This window comes from Furipterus horrens, unplaced genomic scaffold (assembly GCF_987537825.1).
Source record: "Furipterus horrens unplaced genomic scaffold, mFurHor1.1.pri manual_scaffold_10, whole genome shotgun sequence".
Taxonomy (NCBI): domain Eukaryota; kingdom Metazoa; phylum Chordata; class Mammalia; order Chiroptera; family Furipteridae; genus Furipterus; species Furipterus horrens.
This window is the reverse complement of record NW_028327180.1, coordinates 17,392,074-17,411,607: the sequence shown is the minus strand read 5'-3', so window position 1 is coordinate 17,411,607 and position 19,534 is coordinate 17,392,074. Positions and strand designations below refer to the sequence as shown.

At 40.3% G+C, this 19,534-nt stretch overlaps 1 protein-coding gene across 1 annotated transcript in view; it reads left to right on the top strand.

Annotated features, from left to right (window-relative positions):
• LRBA (LPS responsive beige-like anchor protein) overlaps positions 1-19,534 on the top strand; it is a 530,437-nt gene that overhangs the window by 392,903 nt on the left and 118,000 nt on the right. The gene's annotated exons all lie outside the window — the stretch shown is intronic.

Here is a 19,534-nt window from a genome sequence, read left to right as displayed (position 1 = left end):
ACTATATGTGAGAAAATAATAAGTACTATATGGGATAATTTTGGGGTTCAAAAGAGAAGTTATATTTGTAATATTTATGTTACTATAGAGTGCTTTAAAAATTCAATAAAATGTATTCACATACTTGATCTTACTTAGAGTATATCATTGCTTATATCAAAGATTTTATTAAAGAAGATTTTATCATATGAAGAAATAATCATATATACCAGACAGCTATAGGATTTTTTGAAATCACTAATAATGTACTATATAATACTCTTGAAATTAAATATTACACTATAAGAATCATCAATAGATAATTTTGAAATGGCTATTAGATAACAGAATAGTTAACAGATTTAATATTGTTATTGAATTCCACTTCTAATCTCAAATTGTTTAGTTACTTAACTTTCGAGAAGTAATAGTAGATGCACATGAAAACATTGATAAGTCAGGCTTTTTGTTATCAGATTAAAGAATTGTAAATTTTAAAAATTTTTCTAAATTTGTTCATTTATTAAGCATTTAATGACCAAGTAACAACCTCATTCTTCGATTTGGTACTAGCAGTGTAAACAAACAAAAATTCATGAATTTGAAAATCATTTTTTCCTTCTGTATAATAGAGAGATATCTCCCTCTCCCAGCACTAGACACTCCTACTCAGTGCCTGTTCGGCAGGAGGTGCACATGGTAGCTCCGCGTAGTTTCGTTGTCTCTTTTCCCTAAATCTCTACCTTTTTTCTCAAAATTCTTTAATTAGCACTTGTCTGGTTCACTTTTTTCACATACTTCACTTAAAATACCCTACCTTTAAAAATAAATAAATAAACCCATGCAAAACAGCTTCATTAAAATAAATAAATTAAAAAAATGCTCATGAACTTTTTTACATTTTCTCCTTATTTTGCTCATTATTTTTCTTCCTTCACAAATGTTTTCCTTTGAATGGCCTATCAGACTTTAATAAAATGGTCCCACTTACTAGACAATTCTAGAATTTTAGTTCTTGCTATTGTGCTACTCAATTTTTAGCTTTCTAGCTGTGTCAGATAGGGCATCTATATGAAAAAGTAATTGAGGGAAAAGTGAAACAAATTTTAAAAAAATTCCTACTGTCAGATTGATTGGAGCCTGATTAGAAGTAGAGCTTCATTTTTAAATACCATTTCATAAAGTTATATGCACAGAAATTTTCTTTAGGACTAACTTTGATGAAATCTACTTGCCTTTCTAATATGAATATTCTCCTTTTTTTTGTTGTTTTTTACCATAAAATATCTGTAGGGTACATAGGACATTGATAAATCACCTTATTTTCTGTATTCGTCGTCGGCAGCCGTCCGTCTCGAGAGACGATGGTGTAGCTTCTTAAGAGTCTATCTGCACCGCCGAGAATGGTTGTGCAGTCCAACTCGGGAGTGACACGGTATCTGTCTCCTCCCGTGTTGAATCGACATCTTTCGATGACGCTGGAGTGTCCTCTCCAGTGAAGCTGAAGCTACAGAGCCTGGGCAGGGTGATATGGAGGGTCTGCTGTTGCCCATGCAGCAGACCCCCCCTCTCTTCGCAGCTGAAGGATCCAAGGGAAAGACGGAGTCAATACAGCTTGGCTTCAGGTGCGCCGCAGGAGTTGCCGGTGTTGACTACAACGTCAAACCGCCTTAGGGACTCCGGCTCCGGATTTTCTGTTGGGGTTTACTCCCTTAGCCTTTCCCCTGAAGAGGTATGCCGCAAGGCAGCGGAGGTTTTTTGGAGTCAGAGTTTTCCTTCTCCGAAATGCTTATTTACTCTTCGTAAAAACCTTACATGGTGAAGTTCTCCACAGGATGTGAGAGACACTCAATAGTGCTATATTTTCCTGAGGAGATATAAGATTTTCTGTATTGATAACCAGCTAATTTGCATCCTACAGCTTAGCGACTTTTAAATACTTTGAAAAATATGCAGTGTATTATTACATAGGCTATTTAAAGAACCTCCTTATAGTTGGTCCTTGTAAAACTAAAGAAGGATTTAATCATGCTTTTAAAAAATAATTTTCTTCTTTAAAAGTGTTACATTTTAATACTTTAGAAAGCATGCTTAAATTATTATAATACAATATATGAGAATAAATGTATGGAAAAGTATATTTAGATCACTAAAATAGTGTAAACATTTTATTGAAATAAAACATTTCAGTGAAATTATAGTTTGATCTTTATTTGTATTGTCTTGGAATTTCTAGAAACACTGATGGAAATGTTAAACAGTAGAGAGAGGAGAGTGAAAGGTGAGCGTGGGTGGTGGGATCATTTTATTGAGTGATTCTAAAGGATTACCTCGATTGATATGTTCTTTAAAAGGTTTTTATGCTATTTTAAAAATACAAAATTTTGTGAGGTGAATAGAAGATTTAATTAAATTACTCTTTCCAGAAAATAATATAACATTTTTAGTACTTAACCTTTTTAAAAATTTTTTTTCTAAAGGGGAACTGTCACTTTAATGTCTTAGAATCCATATATATATATATATATATATATATATATATATATTTGCATTCTGCTAATAATGAGAATAATTTTTCTAAAAAGTAAAGTTTTATTCCTATAAAGTAAAGGTAAAAATATGAATTCTTTTTCAGAGAAGAGGGAGACCTTGTTGGATTTAACTCAGAGTCTTTCATTCTTAGCATGATTTATGTTTAAGGTTTGGGGGATCATTTGTATTTCTGGGCATCCTCAGTGGCTCCATTTTAGACACAATCCCCAATGATGCTTTTTACTCTCCCTGGTAATCTGTTCAGAATCATTGCTCAGCTCTCTAAGTAGGCTTACCACACTGTCCAGTAGAAATAGAATGCAAAACACAATTGTGAGCCATATAAGCAACTTCAGATTTTCTTATAGTCACACATTGAAAGTAAAAAAAAGTGAAATTTTAATAATCTATTATCTGATATATCTAAAATACTCTTATTTCAACATATAAACAAAGTGAAATTATTAATTAGATATTTTACATTCTTTCACAACTAAGTCTTTGAGATCTGGTGTGTATTTTGTATTCACACCATGTAAATATAACCACATTTCATGTGTTCAGTGGCCACTTGTGGCTGTGGGAACTCTGTTGGGCAGTGCAGACTTAGGGCACTGTTTTAGAATCACACCAAGGGGCAGCTTTGTGCTCATGAAAGATGAATGCCTTCATCCTCTTTGAGCAACAAATCTTCTGATGTTGTATTTCATCTAAATATGAACTGACAGGTAGTAGCAATAATAGGTAGTCTTGAGGACTGGAGTAGAAACTGCTAAAATTGGGTTGGAGAATCATCGCTGTGATAAATAATGTTTAATCCTCAGCAGGTTCTCTGTTTCAAGTCTTAAAAAGTCACGTAAGTTTAGAAGCTGAGGTGTAAAATGCATAACTGTCTTCAGCCAGAACTGTTATGAGTAAATTTTGTGGAACAAATCACAGACTCATAAAGCTCGAATAAGTTTCACTACACAGTCACATCTAAGTGTTAGGCAAATCGCTAAGCTTTTCTAGGCAGCATATTCATTTCAGGTACCTTAGTGTCAATACATTAAACGTAATGATTAAATACAGTCTGACTTACTGCAGCTTAAACCCTTTTTCATCTCTCCTATAGAGTGATCAACAGTCAGGACTGGAGTGGAAGGAGTCATAGCTGTCCCCAAGGTTCATTATTTTAGAAAGAGGGCAGGCAGTAGTCAATGCATCTAAAAGGGAGATTATTGGATAATCATATTTCTCCAGAAGCTCAGAATTTAGGACACTAATATAGTACTAACATAACCTTTGCTAAAAGTGAAATTAGAGTAAAAAGTTTGACAGGATCCTGAGATAGCACTCAATATTTAATTTTTTTTTTTTTTTTTTTTTTTTACTTTAGGCCCTGGTTGATACAGCCCCAGATAAAACAGCCCTTGCCATCAGTGAACTTTTGCACTGGAGCAGATACTGATAATAAAACTGCCTCAACAATTCAGTGTAACAAGGGCTCTGTGGGCTCATAATACAGCATCTGAAATGAGGGGAAGGAAGAGGAAAGATGAAATCCAGGGCCTGCATATTGTTGGGCCTTAAATGCTTTGGTAGGGAGACGCTGGGTGGGTGGAAGCAGAGGAGTGACGTGACTGATTCTGTGGCTCTAAGAGATCCCTGTGGTTGGGGTTTGAATATGAATTATACTATGAGCGACAGTGGGAACAGTCTGTTAGCTGTTAAAGGAATTGGGCCAGAGGCAGTGGAAGCTTAAACTCAGTAGTGATAATGGCTCTAGAGACATGAGGATGAACTTAAGACATTTAAAAGGTTAGAATTGTTAGGATTTGGAGATTGATTTGTCTTATAAGATGAGAGAGAAAGAGAAATTAAATTTGACTTGGGCATGTGTGTAGTGATCACAGAAGAGCAGTTTTAGTTATGGCACAGGTGTCTAGCTTCCTGTCTTCAGGAAGAAAACTTCCTATGATAGGTGAATTAAAATCCTCCAAAATGCATTTCCCTACCGCAGCATTTATTGATTTCTTATCATATGCAGTATATAGTAGAAAGCACTTGGGGTTAAAAAGTTAAGATAAGCACAGTTCTTTACTTCACATACCTCCAGGTGAGAAGGACAGGATTACATAAAGCTATTTTCAGTATAAGTTAGGCAGTGATAAGTGCTATAAATAGGTAAAACCAAATGAAATTAATCCTGACTAGGGAGACGGGCTATAACTGACTTCACAGAACATGTAATATTTGAGTTGTATATCTTAAAGGAGGCAAGGGAGTTTTAGCTAGCAAACCTCCTAAATTAATGTCACTACTTGGGACATTCCTCCTGATACCTGGCTCCTGCCTCGGCATCTTTATGTGAACATATGAAATGTATCTCAAACTTTACACATTCAAAACCGAATTCCTCATCTTTATTTCTTCAAACCTGCTCTTCTCATAGTCTTCCCCATCTTAGTAAATGGTTTTCCAGATGAGAGTAAAAGCTGAAGTCCTTACACTGTAAGAAACCCTAGGCTGCTTCCTCTCCCCTCCCAAATCCTTTTACCTCTAGACCTCTTACACTGCTTGCCCCTTGCTCATTCAGTTCTGGCTAAAAGGACCTTTTTTGGTGTTCTTCCAATACTCCAAGTATCTTTCCACCTCTTTGCCTGTACTTTTTATTTCACTTGAAAAACTTATCCAGAAATCTTTTTGGATTTCATTCCTTTCAAGTCTTTGCTCAAATATCACCTTCTGAGTAAGATCTTCTCTCTCCTCTATTCAAAGTTACATCCTCACCCCATGCACTTTTCCTCACTTCCTAATTTGATTTTTCTTCATATCCCTTACCATCTGACATACATATATTTACTCATTTGTTTATTATTCTCACTCTACTGGAACATTAGCTCCCACTGAGTATGAATTCTGGACTGTTTTGCTCATTGCTGTCTCCCTAAAGCTTAAAACAATTCCTGAAACATAGTAGGCACTAAATCCAATATCTATTAAGTGAATGCTTTGATGAAATGTAGAAGAATGTTCTGAGCAAGGAGGATAACATGAATAAAGTTAGGGAAAATGCTTTGCATGTTGGGACATGCTTTATTGGTCTGCTAATAGGTCTTACGTATTTGGTGTATAGGAAACAAGGAGAGATACTGAAAGACAGTTGTGGTGGTCTAATATGAAAACTCGTGGTAGCATTCTGAAGATATTTGGCTTAATTCTGTAGGTCAGTTCAGCAAAATTTTTGTGTCAACAGCCAGATAATAAATATTTTTCAATTCGAAATCTTTGCGATCCTGTCTCAGCTACTCAGCTCTATCGCCGGAGGGCAAAAGCAGCCATAGAGTATATGTAAACAAATGAGTATGACCGAGTGCCATTAAAATTTTATTTATAAAAATAGGCAGCGGGTACCTTTTGGCCCATGGGCTGTAGTTCACTATCCCAGTGAGACGGACTGCGGACTTCTGAGCAGCAGTACCATATAATTGGCTCTGTTATAAAAGGAAGCACTTTGGCAGCAGTGTTTAAAATAGATCCAGGGACTGGGGACAGGAGATGTGAGCTTGAGGTAGGGAGAAATGTCAGGGAGCTATTACAAGTAGTTAAAAGGAAAGATGTTAAGTTCCTCCACTAGCTAAGGAGCTGAGGACCTGAGGGGATGAATTCAAGGGACAGGTTAAAAAGAATTCTTCAGGACATGGCATTTGGTTGACTTCCCACTACTTTATTGAAACCAGTCTCGTCAAGGTCATTAATAAACAGTTTCCACGTTGTCCAATGCACGTTTTCACTTCTCATCTTATTTGATCTGTCAGCATTGTTGACACAATTAATTGATCCGTTTTCCTTGTAATATTTTCTTCACTTGGCTTCTGAAATAAGGAGCCACCCTCTTCTGGCTACCTTTTCACCCTTTTTCTCAGCTGCCTTTACTGGATTATCCTGTTTTCATACCCAAAATTGTCACATTACCTTGGGGTTTAGTCTGTGCATCTCCTCAGCGCGAACACTTGCTCCCTAGTGATTGCACCTTATCTCACGGTTCTCCTCTGAATTCAGGATTTACACAGCTAGCTCGGAGGCATTTTTTTTTTAACGCCCTCTTCTCTACCCCAAACAAAAAAGTCCTCACTCCTTTGGTGTTTGCTATCTCAGTAAAAGACAGTTCCAGTTCCGTTGACCGAGTTTGCTCAGGCCTTTAAAAAGCTTACACCTTTGATTCCTCCCTTTTTCTTACACATGGCCCACTGCCCAGCTTCTCAACCTTCGGGAGAGATGCAGGTCTGACTAGTTATCACCACATCCATCTCGAGGACTCCAGCCCAAGGGACTATAATTCCTCTCTTCAGCTGTTTGCCACGTGGTGTTTTCTCCACGTGGCACAGCAAGAATAATCTTTCTGTATTGTAAATAAGATCATATTCCTCTGGTCAAATCGCTCCAATGACAGCTCTTCTAACTGAGAACAAAACTCAAGTTTTTAATGTAGACACTGAGGCCCCATGGTCTCTGGCTGCGTCTCTGATTCTTCATCTACTGCAGCCTCACTTGCCTTTGTTATTATTCCTGTTCAGAAATGCCAAGCCCGCTCCTGTTTGGGTGGCATTGCGGAAGATGTTCCCTGTGCCCGAACCGCTCTCCCCCAGGTATTTCCTTTCATTCAGGTTTCTGCTCAAACGCCACTTCCTCAGAGTGGACTTACACTGAACACCCTCTCTAAAATCATTCTATATCCCCTTATCTTGTTTTATTTTTTACACAGGGCCTGCCACTATTTGACATGATGCACATATAGTGGTTTGTTTGTTTGTTTGTCTATGTCTCTATCATGAGTGTTCTTTGAAAGTGGGGATTTTCTGTTTTATCCCCTTTGTAACCTCAGCATTTAGAACATGCCTTGCAATTAGAAATCAGCAAATATTGATTGAGTGAAAGAATGAATACATTTAAAGATGTCAGAAAGAGAGAGGTCAATGAAAGGACCTGGGAAAAAGAGGTCATTTGAGAAGAGAGAACAGCGTGCATGGCCACGCCAGCTAGAAGGCCACAGCAAGACGGAAGTGGATGTGTGCTCCACCCGGGATGGGCTAACTTCCCACATTCTAGGCAGGCTTTCCTGGCCACAAGAAAATTGAAAGCTGACTATCGTCTGCTGCCCAAGAGTTGTTAATGGTGCAGTTTTCTACATTTTTCTACTTACGATGGATTGAGTTCTGTTCTTCTTCTTGTAAGTTTACAAAAGAAGTCCATGTGGGCATCTTGTAATTGGTCATATCTTGTATATTCAATGTGAAAATCTATCTGACAATCATTATGGATTGTTAATGATGAGTATAAAATTTATATTAAGTTATGAAATTAGTAGGCTCAATACAGCATATTTAATACTTACAATTAAGTGGATAGAATGCAATTAAATCCTAAGATAGTACTAAATAATATTTTAAAAGAAACGACTTTCATGAATATTACAAGACTTAGTTTTAGCTTTAAAAATCAACCCTTAGAAGTTTTAAGTGCCTACATTTGTTAAAGAATACACAATGGAGATGATCATGGAATGGTTTTATTTATGTCTTATGAGATTTGTAAAACATGAGACCTTTGACTTGCCCTCTTCTACCTCCGAAATCCCAGGGGTGTGTAATTTGAAAGATAAGTTAGCTTCCTTTTCCCCTATGTGCACACTGCCTACCATTTTACATTCCACGGACGCTGATAGCATCAGCATTACAGCCATTTATAAGTAAGTGTTTAGCTACAGTTAAACATAATTGCTGAAATATATTTTTTGAAGCATTTGTTTAAAAAAACCTGAAACTTGAAGACTTGGTAGTTTTATTTTCTTAGTAAAAATAAATATCATTTATCCTTCCTGTTTTTCAGACATATTTGTAAATAATTATTTTTAAGTGCTGAAAGAAACTAAAATTAAACTCTTATTCTTTGCCATATATCCCTTGTACATATCTGGCTCGTGTACTCTTCTTTTCTTCCTTCTCTTCTTCCCTCCCTCTTCCCCTCCCTCCTCCTCTCCTCCTCTCTTTCTTCCTGTGTGTGTGTGTGTGTGTGTGTGTGTGTGTGTGTGTGCAGGTTTCTATTTTCTCATCATCCCTCTCTCTCTCATTTCCACGCATCCACTTTGGTGTGTGCTCAAGCTGTCTCAGTTCTCTTAGCAAAGTAAAACACACTAACTGAACTATCTGTTCATCCTTGTTTTTATACACAACTGATACCTTGCAGGTTTGATAATTTAATCACATCACATTAACCCTTTTCTTCTTTACATATCAGTGGGTTAAGTGACATATCTATGTGCAGTAAGTCCTCACTTAGTGGCAACTTTCGGTGACACGACCACTGTTACCACAGGCTAATTGATACAAACAAGGGCTAAGTTCCTAGGGTAGTTCATCCACAAAAAGGTTATCTGAGGACCTGTTGTACTGTTGGTTTGTTTGTTTGTTTGTTTGTTTTTTAAGCACTGAACTTTGTACTTTCGTGTCTTTCATGATTTGTTCTTTGGTAAAAATTACTTGAAACACTGAATATTTTTCTTCTTATGTTACTTATATACTAGGCAGGAAAAAAATCTTTTAAGGCACTTAGAAAAAGTTCCTGTCATCCTGAATTATAAAAATGTACACATATCAGCTGTGATTTGTTATTTGGTGGTCAAAAGACATTTTTGTTAAATTAAAAATGTAGACTGTTCGTAATTGTGTTCATGGACACTGATATTAACTATCCTCACCTGTACTCATAGAAATGTGTACATATTTTACAACTTTTTCAGAAAAGACTTAAGGCAGGCATTTATGTCTTTTCTTCTGGTAGCTACAGCGTACCTGTTGTTTTCATTGTTAATGTTTATTAACTCTTCCCAAGTTACAATTTTCTTGAACATAGGGTCTTGGAACAGCAAAAAGCTCAGTGAAAATGTCCAGTCTAAATATGGAAGTGAAAAATGTGTTGAAAGCAGGAGAGAACTATAAAATATTGAGGGTATTCATCATAAAGTGAGACATGTTAAGCCATCCTGTCATTGCCAATAAAAAATAATAAATTTGTTTTAAATGTGTTAGTTATTTAAGTAGAAGTTATGAAGTCTCAACTATTTTGGGGAACACATTTTTATAAGTAAGTTGTATTAAATGCCTACAGAATTATGTTAAATGCTTTTATGACAGAGCGTAATTCAGTGAATGTCCTTTTGACTTGAAGAGTCAGGCAAATTGAGTCTGTAATTTGGGATTTTTATCAGGCATCGCATTAATGATGATAATAACAATAATAAGATCTTATGTGCATATAGAATTCTGTATTATCTCACATTAGCCTCACAATAACTCTGTGTTTTAGAAATGGCAATTGAGAGGAGAAGGGTCAGAAAAATTGAATTAATGTAAAGACATGTGACCAGTAATCTGAGTAGACAAGACTCAAATCCAATTATTGTCTTCACTATATTAGATTGAGATTGATTATCTATTATCCATTGGTTTGTAATCTATGATTTTTCTTTATTTTAATGCATTTGAAATGACAGTTTTCTAATATCTGAAGCCACATGATATTTATGGGATCTGTCTAGAAGGGTTATAGATTATTTTTCTTTCTACAATTTCAAAAATTGCTGTCATGTTTCTTTCACTAAATGAAAAAATTGTATTTTATCTACTAAATAAAGAGAAACTAAATTTCAACATCAATTTGAAAACTTGCAGATATATAGTCCACTTAAAATGACTTATAGCTACAATTCAATTCTAATTAATTTTTAAAAAACTTTTTAATTTGTGGGCTAGCAAAATAAATACTTGGAAGTTGAAATGTATCAGAGCATGTACATTGTTTTTCTATAATATGTTGTTCACTTACTTTTTTTGATCATAAATAAAGCTTATTTTTAGATTTTTTTTCTTTGACAAAATGTATTATTTTCTAGTGGTGAAAAGCTAAATTTTTGCTTTCACCTTTTTATTATCATCAATGCCCCCCCCACCCCCAGAACAGTTTACATTCATTTAGTTACCTTGCTATTGTGCTGATATTTGAGTTGGCAGGATTTCACATTTTAGTAAAAATAAAATAAAAATTTGACTTTAGCTGTGATATAGCATCTTCATTTTTGTTTCAATTTTGATTATATTGTTTCTTTGGGTTAGTGGATTATTATTTGTCATGGGTGCCCAGGCATTTTTGAAGTAATGACTTTAGTTCAATGGACAAAATTGGCAATTATTAGCAGGAAAATCATACAGCCTCACTGCTGCAGAGGTCTCTCGTATCAGTGGGGATCATACCTTCATAAAGAAAACTAAAGCATATGTGTGGTCACAACCAATCCTTGTCATTATGCCATGAAAGCCTTGGATTTGTGATCAAAGCAATGGGCTTCTCCTGAACGGTGGTATAACCTCTGGTTGAACCTTTCAGATTTTTATTTTACGAGATTATACAGTACATATTGACCATGCTACTTGCCTCTATGACCCATCTGCCTAATTAAGTGATGGAGATTAAAATCATTGTCAGCAAGTCAGGAGAAAATGTGAATTGTAAATATCTCTGTCTTCTGTCAGTGTTGTTTACTTATCATTTTCTCCTGATGTTTTAAAGAATTGCTGAACATGTGTTTTTTATCGAGAGCTGAATGTTCTCTTCTGATGAATATAAAACATACTTCACATTGTACATGTACATTAGAAGTATTAGAAAGACTTAATCTTTGGCTCTGTTACTAAATTTCATCTGTCAAAGGAGATACTTTTAAACTCTAATATTTGGTAGTACCTAGTCATGTTCCTTAGAAAGATGTTTTCAGGATTAAGATGGAATTCCACTCTATAACTTAAATGTCATTGTCATCCACAGTAAAATTTAGGCTGTATGCATACTTATTTCTTTTGTCACATGCTGGAGTACCTCAGTTGAATTCAACAGGTTTATTTTACATTAAGATGACAATTCAACTCCTATCAACTGATTTGTTCATGCCAGTTTCCTTATAGAGAGGCTGTAGTATGTTTTAAGTATATAACACTCACTTCTTTACTTAATTTGTGCTTATTTGATGACGTTCATTATAGTATATGTAGATTCTTCATGATCTTTCTCTTCAGTGTTAAACTTCTTGGACATTCAGTTTTAAATTCATGTTCATTTTTAAAATTCTCTTATAGAAAAAGTTTTTCTTGTGGAAAATAAGCTAAATTTTGTTGCCTAGGATTCAAGGCTTTCCACACTTTGGCCCTTCCTATGTCTCCAGCTTTACTTTTCTACCTCATGTGGGTAGTCCTCTCTAATCCCGTTAAATAGTTCTTCATTGATCATTAGAAGCAGTAACATGCATGTTTTCATCTCTGTACCGCTTTTTAAAATATTTCCCTTGCCAGAACTGTTCTAGTTTTTTCCCTCTGCTTATTTATCTTTCAGTTTAAATAGCATTTTTCAATCATTCAGTTAACAGACTTTTACTGAATGCCTAGCTTGTGTCGCATGCCATGTCTAGGCTTTGGGGGCGTAGCAGCAGTGAACAAAACACATGTAGTCCTCGGTCTCATGGAGCCCTCAATTGACGAGGAGCAAACAATTCCAGTACAGTTTGATGAGTGTTGTGTTAGAGAAATGCAGTGTATTATGTTCATTTCCCTAAAGCTTACTCTGACCATTCCAGCCTTTAGACATCATTTTCTCTTGAATTTCTAGAGTGCTATTTGTTTCTACAACCATTTTCCTCCCAATTAGTGTACCTTTCACTTTTTCTTAGCAATGTAAGTCTGTGATCTGTAAAGGGGGAAAGACGCTTACAGATCCATATTCCAGACCCTACTGTAGTTCTCTGCAGAGTGAAAAATTAAGTGGGGTTGTGTGTGTGTGTGTGTGTGTGTGTGTGATAATGATACATCACCCTTTGTATCATTGAAATATATGTAAATTCATAACCACCAACTCAAGTGTATAAGACATGTCCCAATTTGAATTCAATTTTTTTTATATTAGGCTACTGGGAAATTCATTCATAGTCATGAAAGGGATAGGATAGGAACCTCCTTTTCCAAGGACTTGAATGAAATACGGGGTTATGTGGCATCTAGAAAATTGGCCCTCACATCCTAATTCTCTGTTGTTGTATCCTCACTCTCTAAGACACATGGTTTTTTTGGAAGCAGAGAGCTCTTCTGGTTATAGCAACCTTGGATTAAGAAGTATTTGCTGATGCCAAAAATGCTGGCACCAAGGGGCTAGCTTCCCTAAGCGGACCATTGTGAGGTCACCTTGTACATCGGCAGATTGTTTTCTCTGCAGGGGCGCTTGACTGAAGGAAAGACCAGGAGAAGAAACCCAGCCGGTACTCCACTTACCAAACTGCGTTCCCTTTAGGGCTGCATAGCCCGGAAGGGTTGCCCTTTTCTGATCCACACAGAGGCCCTGTATGAGCAAGTCGTGACCCCGATCACAACTCGCCATCCCCTGGGTCCAGCCTAACTTCTTCATCGATCTCCTTCCCCTGGGGTTGGAGGAGAGATGATTTCATATTTAGAGAAACTAGCCTCCCTAATCTTGGGAAAACCTCTTTATTCTTTGGCTACTTTCTCTTTAAAAACAGTAATTTTTGACACTGCTTCTTTTGGACAACTAGCATAATCTCTGTTTGCTGAGACTTTCACAAAAGACAAAAAAAGAGGTGTCTTCAAGAGGTGCCTCCTCTGGACCACGCAAAGGTTCTGGAAGTGCCATACTGCTCTCTTGAAATGAAGGGGTACAGGGGTGTGAGGTTAAAATGAGGAGGGCAAAACAAATTTGTATCTTGATCAATTTCAAGTGAAACATTCAGCTTAATTTTTAATTAATAAAGTTTAAAATGTTACATTTGAAATATTTTTATAATGTACATTGTATAAAATTTATAGGATATCTTTAGTAGGAAATCTCAGATAAAATATACTGTAATTATGGAAATGAATGAGCTAGTTACTACCTCCCTCCTGTCATGTTAGAAATTATGTAGCTGGAAGTTTAACATGGTCCAGTAAACGTAGAAGTGCTTTCTTCCTATCTTTTGTGAACAATTTCTCATTTGTTTTATGTGTATTTGTGCTCAATTTAACTTTTTTAAAAATTATATTTTATTGATTATGATAGTACAGTTTTCCCCCTTTGCCCACCTCCACCCAGCACCCCCAACTCCCTCAGGCAATCCCTACACCATTGTTCATGTCCATGAGTCATGCTTATAAGCTCTTTAGCTGCTCCATTTCCTACACTGTGCTTTGCATCCCCATGGCTATTCTGTAACTACCTATTTGTACTTCTTAGTCCCCTCACGTCTTCACCCATTCCCCCACACAGCCCTCGCATCTGGCAACCATCAAAATGCTCTCTGTATCCATGATTCTGTCTTTGTTCTTCTTGTCTGCTTAGTTGTTTTTTAGATTCAATTGTTGATAGATATGTATTTATTGCCATTTCATGTTCTAGTTTTGATCTTTTTTATTCGTAAGTAAGTCCCTTTAACATTTCATATAATAATGGTTTGGTGATGATGAACTCCTTTACTTTTTTTCTTGTCTGGGAAGCTCTTTACCTGCTCTTCATTTCTAAATGATAGCTTTACTGGGTAGAGCAATCTTGGCTGGAGGTCCCTGCTTTTCATGACTTTGAATATTTCTTACCAGTCCCTTCTAGTCTGCAAAGTTTCTTTTGAGAAATCAGCTGGCAGTCTTATGGGAAATCCCCTGTAGGTAATTATCTGCTTTTATCTTGCTGTTTTTTAAGATTCTCTATTTTATCTTTAACTTTTGGCATTTTAATTATGATGTGTCTTGGAGTGGGCCTCTTTGCATCCATCTTGTTTGGGACTCTCTGTGCTTCCTGGACTTGCATGTCTATTTCCTTTACCAGATTACGGAAGTTTCTTTCATTATTTTTTCAAATATATTTCAATTTTTTGCTCTTTCTATTCTCCTTCTGGCACCCTTATCATGTGAATGTTGGATGACTTGAAGTTGTTCCAGAGGCTCCTTATACTATTCTCTTTTTTTTTTTTTTTGATTTATTTTTTCTTCTTGTTGTTCTGATTTTTTTTTTGCTTCCTTCTCTTCCAAATTATTGATTTGATTCTCTGCTTCATTCACTCCACTGTTGTTTCCCTGTAAATTGTTCTTGTATTTCAATTAGTGTATCCTCTGTTTCAGACTGGGTCTTTTTTATGCTGTTGAGGTCCTCACTAAGTTCATTGAGCATCCTTCTAACCAATGTTTTGATCTCTGCCTCTGATAGATTGCTTATCTCCATTTCGTTTAGTTCTTTTTCTGGAGTTTTGATCTGTTCTTTCATTTTGGCCATGTTTCTTTGGCTCCTCATTTTGGCAGCCTCCTTGTGTTTGTTTCTATGTATGAGAGTTTCTTTGACTCTGTGTCTTGGTAGAGTGGCCTAATGTAGTAGGTGTCCTGTAGGGTCCAGTGAGTGGCATAGCCTCTTCTATCGCCAAAGCTGGGTACTCAAGGTGCATTCTTTGTGTGGGCTGAGTACACCCCCGCTCTTGTAGTTGAGCCTTGGCTGATGTTGACAGATCAATGGGAGGGATGTAGGAAGTTGTGAAGCATGAGCCAAGACAAGCCATTCATATGGAAAAGCAGCTTGGGTGGGCCCATAAGTTGGGTGGGGAAGAGTCTCTAGGAATCTTCAGGGCAGGGAAAACAGAGTTAGCCAGGTTGTGGAGTCTCAGATATGACATCAGTCCGCTGACTCTGTGGGGACAATGGCCTCTGCTCACCTTGATGCCAGACACTTCAGTTTCTCCCTGTATGCCACTGGTGCCTTTCAAGTTGCTACTCTGGTCTTGGAGCTCAGAGGGAGTGATTCTGAGTAACTGTGTGTGGGTTCTTCAAGAGGAACTGCTTTGGACTCTAGAAGTTTCTTTTACCTACTCAATCCCTGCTGGTTTTTGCAGCCAGAAGTTGTGGGGACTTATCTTTCTGGCACTGGAACCCTGGGCTGGGGGGCCTGGTGTGGGGCTGGGACTCCTCCCTCCTGGGATATCCCTCCTGAATTTTTATCCCACCACATGGCAGTGAGAGACTAGCCCATTCTGTATCTGTGCCCCTCCTACCAATGTGGATGGATGTGGTTTCTTTCATCCCATAGTTGTCAGATTTCCATTCAACTCGATTTCTGCTGATTTTGAGTGATGGTATGGTGGTTCTATTATTTTAGTTGTAATTTTGATGTGGTTGTGTGAGGAGGCGAGCTGTGTTTGCCTACACCGCCATCTTGACCAGAAGTTTCCATTTAATTTCTAGTTGAGTAAGTTTATATTTAGGATAAGCTGTCAGTACTAAAGTAACAAAATAAATTTGTTAAAAATTTATATGTTTAAATAAAGTAGACAGAGAACACAATATATTTCTGTTCATTGAGAGCTTAGAACTTGTAGAGAAATGAGTGAAAAGCATTTCTATTTTGAGCAAATATATTTTTGTAAATTTTTTAAACAAACTGAATAAAGTGACAGATGTAGGCAGAAAACTGTAGAAAATTATAAGAATTTTGGTGCTACATGAGGATTGAAGACTTTTTTCATGAGAATTGCCATGAAATGTCACTCGTTCCATTTTTGCTTTCTAGTAATGGCCTCAAAAGATTTTTTTTTTTTTTTGGTATATTTTTATTATGCAATATATGTCTTTGATTTATAATAGAAATGACTGTGAAGTGTCATCCCCATTCAAAAATTAATTTAGGCTCAAGTTTTAGAGCTTGGGGTGTGTGTAATGTGTAAAATTTAGCCGTTATCATTGCTTTGAGCCTTAAGAGAATTACTGCCCAGGAGCATGGTGAGTGTTACAGGCCACGAAGCCTGGAGGTGGGGGTGGGTGAGTATTATTGAAGTGGAAAGAATAAGTACTTAATTAAGCCAGTTAATGCTGCTTTTGATTTTGAATGCACAGGGTAGGCATAGTCCTCTTTCTTACTGTAGGTGTAGCACAAGTAATAGCAAAAATAAGACATTTTGGTAAAATTCTCGAAGTTGGAGTATATTGAACTCCCATTTCAGCAAATTATTAACAGATAGTTAAAAGTGACTTGTCTTCATATTTGAGTAAATAATAATTACAGCACATTTAAAAAATGCTTCCTGGTTTGATTAATTTATTAAAAAATTAATACTTATATGTAGTACATCTACATTCTACATATATGTACTATATGACCCCAAGGTCGGGGTCTCCTGGCAGGCTGCATTCAGTTGGTGCTTGCTGGTGAGGGTGCGTCTTCAGCACACGACTTAACCCCTCAGGAAGGCAGTGATCAAAACTGGGAAGGCGACAGGGGCCAAAAGAAAAAAGAAAAGGCAGAATTCTGGACCCTGAGCACAGCAGGCTGTGGTCAGGAAAGCCAGCCCCGGATGTGCCCCCTTTGAGGGGCAGGCGGCTTGTGAGTTCTCAGGGGTCTGCCTCGCCACACTCAGCACTGCTAACACTCACCTTCGTAGGACGATGGTTCGGTCTAGCTGGGCGGACACCAGAGTTGGAACGGGTGTCCCCCCATGCCTGGCCAGTCAGGCCGTTCCGTGCCTCCCCCAGTGCTGGGAAGCGGGAGTAGGCCTGGTTGTCCTGGGGCCTGCGGGGAAGGGAGGGAAAGAGGGTGTGGGGGCCCTGAGGCCTCAGAGAGGCCCCGCCAGACAGCCTTCACCTCCAGGGGCAGCTTCCTCCCACAGCCCACAGAAGGTACAGCTGCCCGCAGGGAGGCTGCAGGAAGGAACACGGTCCTGACCTGCCTCTGGAACGCCCAGCTCACCCACAGCGCTCAGCAGCCGCGCTCCGGGCGCCCGGCCTCCAGGCCCCAGTGCCTACAGCGGGGCTTCACCTCTCTTCCCACTGCCACAGCCCCCTCACCCTCTCAACCCAGACAGTCTCTGCCAGACAGACCTCTAGTCCCTCTCGCCCGGGGAGGCTGGTTTGGGGAAAGGGGTACACATAAACTGGGCATCGTGGCTCCTTCAGAACGAGCGGGACTGAGCTTGGCCTTGGCCTGGTGGAGGGCCAAGGCCCCCGCAGGTGGAAAGGCTCTGAGTCCACCAAGCTCAGCCACCCTGTTAATGGTGGCTCGGAGAGCCTGGCTGGCGGTGGGCGGGGGTGGGGGTGTGGGGGTGGGGTGTCGGGTGGAGTGAGTGGGGGGGCAGTGTGAACACACAGGAGCTTGTTACATTTTCTTTGGACTGTGGAGGGGCATCCAGCCGGTGACCCGGGCCAGACATCAGGATTACCTGTAGCTTCCGTCCATGGTATCCTGCTCCCTGTGCCCAGCAGGTGTCCGAAAGGTGGCTCTTCGAGATGCCCCCAGAGGCAGGGGCTCCTGGCCCCGGGGACAGTTTGCAGGACAGTCCGAAGGACGGGCAATGTTGGGAAGTCTTGACCCGGCAGGAGGTGGGGAGAGGCCGATGAGTTTTCTGCCCTTACGGCCAGAGGCCAGAGAAGGGCCAGCAGGCAGGTGTGGGAGAAAGGGACAGTGAAGGGCAGAGAGGGAGGCCTGTTGGACGCGGTGCAGGGAAGGAGAGGAAGGGGGACTGACAGGGCAAGGGGAGCAGGGGACCCCAGAGGCCCGGTGGAGGTTGCGGGCCTTGCGGGCTGCCAGGAGAGGAGGGGGCCCGCTGAAGAGAGAAGGGAACTTGGTTTGGCGAGGTGGTCGGGGACGAGCAGAGACAGTGGGTGGCACAGGAGTGGGGGGCCGTGAGCGGCAGGGATGGATGGGAACAGGTGAGGGCGAGGAGGAAGAGGGGAGACCGGTGGGAGAGGGTGATCTGGGGACAGTAGAGAAACGGACGCGCTTCTTTTTCATTGCTGCCAAGGCAGAGAGTGAGAGTCTGACCCAAGCGTGGGGTTCTAGAATCTGTGTTTTCTGCCTCTGTTCCCTCAGGATTTGTCTTTGTGACAGAGGCAGAGAAGTCCAGAGAGCTGGAGGCCCCGCCCTCGGCACAATAGTGTGCTGTAGGGATAAGCACACGGTCTCTTGATGGAGACTGTCAAAGGCAATGGCCTGGGCCAGAACCAGGGCACGCCCCTCCTAGAGCCTCAGTCAGCCTGGGCTGCGGCTGCACCCCGGGGCAGACTGCCTGAGAGCCTGTCTGGCTGGTGCTCTGGAGGGGCCCCAGGTGGCTGTGCTCAGGAATCTCCTGGAAGGAACAGGGACAGTCATGTTTGTTCCCGGGCATCCCTGGCCAAGAGGGGGCCAGGGCCACAGGGGCAGCAGCGAGTGTTGGTCACGAAGCAAGAGCCTGGAGAGCTGTCCTCCTGGGGCTGTGTGCGAGGACACAGTGAGGCAGCACAGGCCCCAAGGCTGCCCCTGTTCTCCCTGGCTCCCTCCCCCTTGCCCAGTGACCACGGTCAGGGTGGAGACCCCTCCGTGCAGTCCCTTGTCACTCAGTCGCACACTCACTAACGTCCCCTGCTCCCCGGATCTCGGGAAGGACCTCAAGGAGACTTCCCTGGACAGTGGTGGAAACCCGACAGGGAAGTGAGAAAATCCATGCTCTTCCCACGTATGACTGAATGACTTTTCCTAGAACTGTCACGAGCATGACAACCGGGACCAAGGAACCAGGGGTTCCGGAGCCTTAGTGGACTCACCTCGCCAATCCAGCGACCCCTGGTCTCCTCTAGGTGCCGCTTCGTCCCCAAGCAAATGCCCCAGAAAGCCTGAACCCCGTCAGGCCGCCAACGGCTGCTATCCTGTCGCAGCCCCTCCCTCACGTTTGTTTCTTTGGATGCCACCTCCTGTGCTTGCCCTCGTGCTCTATCGCAGCCCCTCCCAGGGCCCCGGGCCCCCATCCATTATTCCACCGGCTCTCCGCTGTCGTCCCCACCACTCCCCTCCTCACTTGCCCTCACGAGAGGGGCTCCCTTGCGGACACCCCAAGATACTGGCAGGTCATTGAGAAGGGGCCTGTGCCTGCCTTGCACATCCCTGTAGTGAGGGAGTCATGGGGAGAGTGTGACAGACCTTCAGGCAGCACATGGGGACTAGAAAGCAA